This window comes from Notolepis coatsorum, assembly GCF_963971535.1.
Source record: "Notolepis coatsorum genome assembly, chromosome: 11".
Lineage (NCBI taxonomy): Eukaryota > Metazoa > Chordata > Actinopteri > Aulopiformes > Paralepididae > Notolepis > Notolepis coatsorum.
In genome coordinates, this window is record NC_140175.1 from 29,548,352 (window position 1) to 29,555,519 (window position 7,168).

A 7,168-nucleotide genomic window follows, 5' to 3' on the forward strand; every position below is an offset into this window, starting at 1 on the left:
TAACGCATGTATTCCTGGTAACCTGCCCCATTTCTAAGCCATATAACCCAGGACGTTATACGAACAACATTAAAATCTTTTCTCATGTCAAGAATGATTGTTATAGATGCCAAATAATTCACCTTAAAAAAAATACATCATGTAATGAGGGATGGCGGACCTCTAAAGTTGACCTAAGTTACCGGGAATACCAATTCACTATCTCCTCCAATTTAAGAGAGAATTAAAATGTTTTGGTTGTTTTGTAGGGATATCATCATCATGTAACATAATACCATAGTTCTCCCCGAGTTATCTCAAGAGAATTCAAATTTAGCTGAATCTGAAGGGAAAATCCGGGTATGGGATATGAGTCAACATAGTTCATGACCTTCAATTGATAACAAACATAAAAGGCTTAATTTTCATGGCAGATGCATGATATGTTTTGGGCATGATCTTGGCACCCCAATGAACAACCAAAATGAGTTTCGTCTTTTGTGGCCAATTATTTGAGGAGATAATTACGTTTCACATATTGATCCCAGGTTACCGCGAATACCTATCCTCACAATTCCAGATAAACACTTAAATCTCCTATTTGACTAAAGATTGGTGAGATTTTATTTTTGGAAATCATAACATCAATAATAAGGGTTAGGTGTAAACCAGAATTACTAGAATGTGTTGTGTTTTGTCTGTTAAAATGAGCAAAAACAAGGAAAGGGTATTCCCAGTAACTTAAAAACAAGTGCAAAAAATACAGTTCTAGAACAAGTATTTTAATTTTTTCTATATTCAAGAAAGTGGAAAGGAACCCAACATTTTCAATTGTCTGCACACAATCGTTGTTTTGTTATTCACCACCATGCCCCTAGTCAGTCTACACCACCATGCCCCTAGTCAGTCTACACCACCACCATGCCCCTAGTCAGTCTACACCACCATGCCCCTAGTCAGTCTACACCACCACCATGCCCCTAGTCAGTCTACACTAGCAACCTGCGCCTAGTCAGTCTACACCACCATGCCCCTAGTCAGTCTACACCACCATGCCCCTAGTCAGTCTACACCACCATGCCCCTAGTCAGTCTACACCACCACCATGCCCCTAGTCAGTCTACACCACCATGCCCCTAGTCAGTCTACACCACCACCATGCCCCTAGTCAGTCTACACTAGCAACCTGCGCCTAGTCAGTCTACACCACCATGCCCCTAGTCAGTCTACACCACCATGCCCCTAGTCAGTCTACACGACCACCATGCCCCTAGTCAGTCTACACCACCACCATGCCCCTAGTCAGTCTACACCACCATGCCCCTAGTCAGTCTACACCACCATGCCCCTAGTCGGTCTACACCAACCTGCCCCTAGTCAGATATGCTTACTTTTGGTTAGGCCTCCAAATTAAGATAATCTGGACAAACCTGTCAGATTTTCTGATTTATATGTAGACCGGTTTGAGTTTATTGTAGTGATGTTACTGTGTTTCAAAATCTCAGATATTAACTTGTTAAGTGTTTGTTTTTTTACAGTATGTAAAACCCTACTCTCATGCACTAATAAACTAACCTACGCTCGGCTGTAACACGCAACACTTTGATGAATATTGTTACTCAGCTGATAGAGTTGTAATAAAATATATAATTTCATTGTTGCAAATATACTGTTACAGTGCTGGATCTCATCAATGAGATGAACGCAGAAGACGGCTCAAGAACAACTACTTCAAGTGGTCGTAAGTGATGTATAATTTTTTTTTATTGTGTGTGTGACTGTGTATATATAATATATACTTTTTAATCTGGGACATCATTTTCAAAGAGTCATCCTGTAATGCCTTCTCTATCTCTCTCTCTCCCAAGACGGTCAAGATCTAACGTATTCTCGCTCTCTCTAGGTTCATGGCCACTAATGACTTCAGACCTTCAGAAGGACAGTATGCTGGATGAGGAAGGTCTTGGCCATGCTGCGATGGCTCCTAGAAGACAAGAACGGAGAGGTGCTGGACCTGGCTGTCAAATGGTTTGTAATGCTACAGTATATTGTATGTAGTTGTGCATGACATGGACTAAATTAGAGGTCCTAGATATGCAAAATAATATTGAGAATCACTGGCCTTAGACTATCTACTAACGTATTCTCGCTCTCTCTCTTTAGGTTCATGGCCACTAATGACTTCAGAGCTTCAGAAGGACAGTATGCGTGTAGCTTATTGCCAGCGGAAGAGTGCAAGAATGCTTCCGCATTCGTCACTGCACGCCAGTACGGTAATGCGCCTTTCCTTTCGCCCCGCTCAGACAAATGCATGTAGTACATTGCAACACAACGCAGCATTTCCGCGTACATTGCAACGAATCACTTGGAGTTTGAAAGTGATATCAGAAGAAACTACTCAACCTCAGCTGTCTTTAACTAGCAGGACGCTAGTGGGCTAGTCGCTAAAATATATATCGTTTTATATATAATTGTACCAACACAGATATTAGGCAGTACACACATTGTCCTGCAATACATACAGTGAATGCACAGCTACATTCGCCATATATTTCTATCGCTGCTACGGTCTACAGTGAAATGCAATATTATTATTATTATTGTAAAGATTATCATTACAATCGCAGCCTGGAGAGGCAATGTTACAAGTGTACGAGGGTTGTGTGCAAAGAGCACAGCCTCTCAATTTGCACAACGTGCACAAAATAATAATTGTAATGATCTTTACAATAATAATAATATTGCATTTCACTGTAGACCGCAGCAGCGATAGAAATATATGGCGAATGTAGCTGTGCATTCACTGTACATGTATTGCAGGACAATGTGTGTACTGCTTAATATCTGTGTTGGTACAATTATATATAAAATCGATATATATTTGAGCGACTAGCCCACTAGCGTGAAGGGGCTCCTTTCCTCAGAGCAGCCCGCTTGTATCACCACGCTCTGCGCTGCTGCGATGGTGCAGGAGGTTGCCTCGCTAGTGGGCTAGTCGCTCAAATATATATATCGTTTTATATATAATTGTACCAACACAGATATTAGGCAGTACACACATTGTCCTGCAATACATGTACAGTGAATGCAAGACAGCCGCGGAAATGCTGCGTTGTGTTGCAATGTACTACATGCATTTGTCTGAGCGGGGCGAAAGGAAAGGCGCATTACCGTACTGGCATGCGGTGACGAATGCGGAAGCATTCTTGCACTCTTCCGCTGGCAATAAGTTACACCCGGACAGTATGCTGGATGAGGAAGGTCTTGGCCATGCTGCGATGGCTCCTAGAGGACAAGAACGGAGGTGCAGGACCTGGCTGTCAAATGGTTTGTAATGCTACAGTATAAATTATTGTATTACATCACACTCACCATCAATGACTCCACCATCACCCCCTCCCCCCTAGTCCGCAACCTCTGTGTCATCCTCGACCCCACCCTCTCATTTGACCCCATGTCCGCTCCATTGTCAAAACTTCATATTTTCACCTCCGCAACATTGCCAAAATCCGTCACTGCCTCTACCCCCTGCTGCTGAATCCCTCATACACGCCTTCATCTTTTCCCTCCTGGACTACTGTAACTCCCTCCTCACTGGCATCACCTCCCGCTCCCTCCATAAACTGCAGATGGTCCAAAACTCAGTTGCCCGCCTCCTCACTAACACCCGGTCCCGCGAACACATCACTCCTGTCCTCCACTCCCTCCACTGGCTCCCGATCAAGGAACGCATTAACTTCAAAACACTACTCCTCACCTTCAAAGCCATCCATAGCCTGGCCTCACCCTGGTCTTAAACTTTTTACACCAAGAGAACGGTGGGGAGAGAATATATACATATGATGGGGAGAGAATATATACATACAGTGGGGAGGAGACTGTACATTAGGAGGGGGTGGTTGGGAGAGAAATATACATATAATAGACAGTCTCCTCCCCACCGTATGTATATATTCTCTCCCCACCATATGTATATTTCTCTCCCACCCACCCACCCCCTCCTAATGTACAGTCTCCTCCCCACCGTATGTATATATTCTCTCCCCACCGTATGTATATATTCTCTCCCCACCATATGTATTTTCTCTCTCACCCACCCACCCCCTCCTAATGTACAGTCTCCTCCCCACCGTATGTATATATTCTCTCCCCACCATATGTATATATTCTCTCCCCACCATATGTATATTTCTCTCCCACCCCCTCGTAATGTACAGTCTCCTCCCTACCGTATGTATATATTCTCTCCCACCCCCTCCTAATGTACAGTCTCCTCCCCACCGTATGTATATATTCTCTCCCCACCATATGTATATTTCTCTCCCACCCCCTCCTAATATACAGTCTCCTCCCCACCGTATGTATATATTCTCTCCCCACCGTATGTATATTTCTCTCCCACCCACCCCCTCCTAATGTACAGTCTCCTCCCCACCGTATGTATATATTTTCTCCCACCCCCTCCTAATGTACAGTCTCCTCCCCACCGTATGTATATATTCTCTCCCCACCATATGTATATTTCTCTCCCACCCCCTCCTAATATACAGTCTCCTCCCCACCGTATGTATATATTCTCTCCCCACCGTATGTATATTTCTCTCCCACCCACCCCCTCCTAATGTACAGTCTCCTCCCCACCGTATGTATATATTTTCTCCCACCCCCTCCTAATTTACAGTCTCCTCCCCACCGTATGTATATATTCTCTCCCCACCGTATGTATATTTCTCTCCCACCCACCCCCTCCTAATGTACAGTCTCCTCCCCACCGTATGTATATTCTCCCCCCAACGTATGTATATATACCGCCATCTTTCTCCCGGGTTGGTGTGATCACATGACTGACAAAGCCGTGCAGTGATAGGCCAGAAGTCAATTCGATTGCATCCAGGCGCGATTGCTTATCCTGTCTGGGTAGCCCGGATGATGGTTTTTTGATCGGATTTTATACACCGCAATTATGCATCGAATTTTTTTTACATTGAATTTTATTATACATTCGAATTTTTTACATTGAATTTTTATTTCACATAGGTAAATTCAGAGCAAAAAAATTCAGATACATGATTTTCAAAGTAATTATTTTCAATGCTATAAATTCGGTGTCTGAAAAAATTCAGATACATTTTTCAAAGTAATTATTTTCAATGCTATAAATTCGGTGTCTGAAAAAATTCAGATACATGTTTTCAAAGTAATTATTTTCAATGCTATAAATTCGGTGTCTGAAAAAATTCAGATACATGTTTTCAAAGTAATTATTTTCAATGCTATAAATTCGGTGTCTGATAAAATTCAAAAATCAGATACATGTTTTCAAAGTAATTATTTTCAATGCTTTAAATTTGGTGTCTGAAAAAATTCAGATACATGTTTTCAAAGTAATTATTTTCAATGCTATAAATTCAATTCAGATACATGTTTTCAAAGTAATTATTTTCAATGCTATAAATTCGGTGTCTGATCAAATTCAAATACTTCTGTCACTCATTTGCTTCCATACTGGCTCTTGTTGTATTTTGTTATCTTGCTTTCCTTCTCTCTCTTCTCTCTCTCTTCTCTCTCTCTATCTCATCCTCTTCTCTTCTGTCGTTGAATTTGTGGTTCGTTCTTTTTATTTGCCTTTTTCACTTTTCGTGTAGGGCAGTGAGTGGAAGTCCCATCCCCTCCACGTCGGGGACCAGCACGCCTCGCCGGGGCCGGCGACAGCTCCCCCAGACCCCCGCCACGCTACGCCCCCACGTCACCTATTCCCCCGTGGTCCGTAAGGCTATGCCCACGCCTCCCGGGGTGCCCCAGGGGCGCCTCCCGGCCCGGCCCCCTGGCGCTTTTCTCCGGAGCCCCCCCCAGGGGCCTCCCCCTGCCGGCCCCCCGCCACCCCACCATGGCTCACCTCGTCAGGGTCGCCACCCGCCACCTCGCTGGGGTGACGCGGGAGGAGGGGGGTCTCCATGGAGGGCGACGGTTGCTTCTACAACCAGGACTACGAGCCACGCCACGAGCCGCCCGCCTATGAGCAGAGCCCCGCATAACATTGGGGTCTTGTGCTTGGCACTCCGAGCATGGCACTAACACTGTCACGGTTAGGAGTTTGATTCCTGCTGGGGCCACCCGTTGTGAATGATGTATACAGTCATTCCAAAGCACTTTATGTCCTAGTAATAGAGCTGTGCTATAGAGATGCTGTCATTCATTCATAACTAAACCAAAAGACATTTATAAACAACGTCTTACTAAATGCAGGCTTTCATTTACAACTGAACGGCCATATCACTCGTTTTTGTATTAATTCTCCTAAAAAATGTTGCTAAGCTAGACTAACATGAAAGTTTAAGTGAAAGTACACACTTGAGTAAAAGTCAAAGTTTCTACTTTTAAATGTACTTAAGTAGTAAATTGAACTTTTTTTCTGACTGTCTATATTCTTCTGATAGCAGGTGTTTAATCAAAGATCCCCTGTGGGAGAAGCTGTTGCAGGGGAACAATGGGTTAATTTCATTGGAGGCTTTGTCGTTGGGTTCAGAGAGGAGGATGTGATATTTTTTTGTTAATAAATGTTTAAATATCTATTCAAGTTGTCATTTTTAACTGGAAAAAGTAGCATGTATGGGGGTAATTGTTACTTTACTTGATATTTGAGCTTCACTGCAGAATGGTGTATATTGTGTACAATGTGCACATACACTGAGAATATATTTCAGTGAGGTAGGAGACAGCATGTAAACTTCTGAATTGTTCAATGCGGGACATGCCAATACTCCATTGGTAAAGGGAAGGGTCCTTAAATATGTGGCATTGTATTACTAATCAACCATTTCCTACTGTATTTCCGGTAATGTATGGTCATAGGCAGATAGTGGAGTAGCTCTGGCAGAATACTGGGTACACAGTAAATTCCGCAAAGTAAATTTGACTCAAACTGAGTACATTTCACTCAAACTGAGTAAAATTTCTTTACTCAGTTTGAATCAAATGTACTCAGTTTGAGTCAAATGTACTCTGCGGAATTTACTGTGTAGTACCATTGCATTGGCAGTGTCGGCTAGGCTTCGGGCAACCAAACCTGGCCCAGTGTGTGTGGGTCGCATCTGGGCTGCTTTAGGCAACCCGACGTTCACCGCTTCCGGCAACCCCGGACATGGCCCAGTGTACTCGGGCCGGAATCGGCCAGTCAGTCATTGCCGCC

At 43.5% G+C, this 7,168-nt stretch overlaps 1 long non-coding RNA gene across 1 annotated transcript; it reads left to right on the forward strand.

Annotated features, from left to right (window-relative positions):
• The first annotated feature begins 3,215 nt into the window (after positions 1 to 3,215).
• LOC311236963 lies at positions 3,216 to 6,551 on the forward strand. Its single transcript, XR_014620267.1, has 2 exons — positions 3,216 to 3,306; positions 5,625 to 6,551. It is a non-coding gene; the product is annotated as an uncharacterized lncRNA (long non-coding RNA).
• The last annotated feature ends 617 nt before the right edge of the window (positions 6,552 to 7,168 follow it).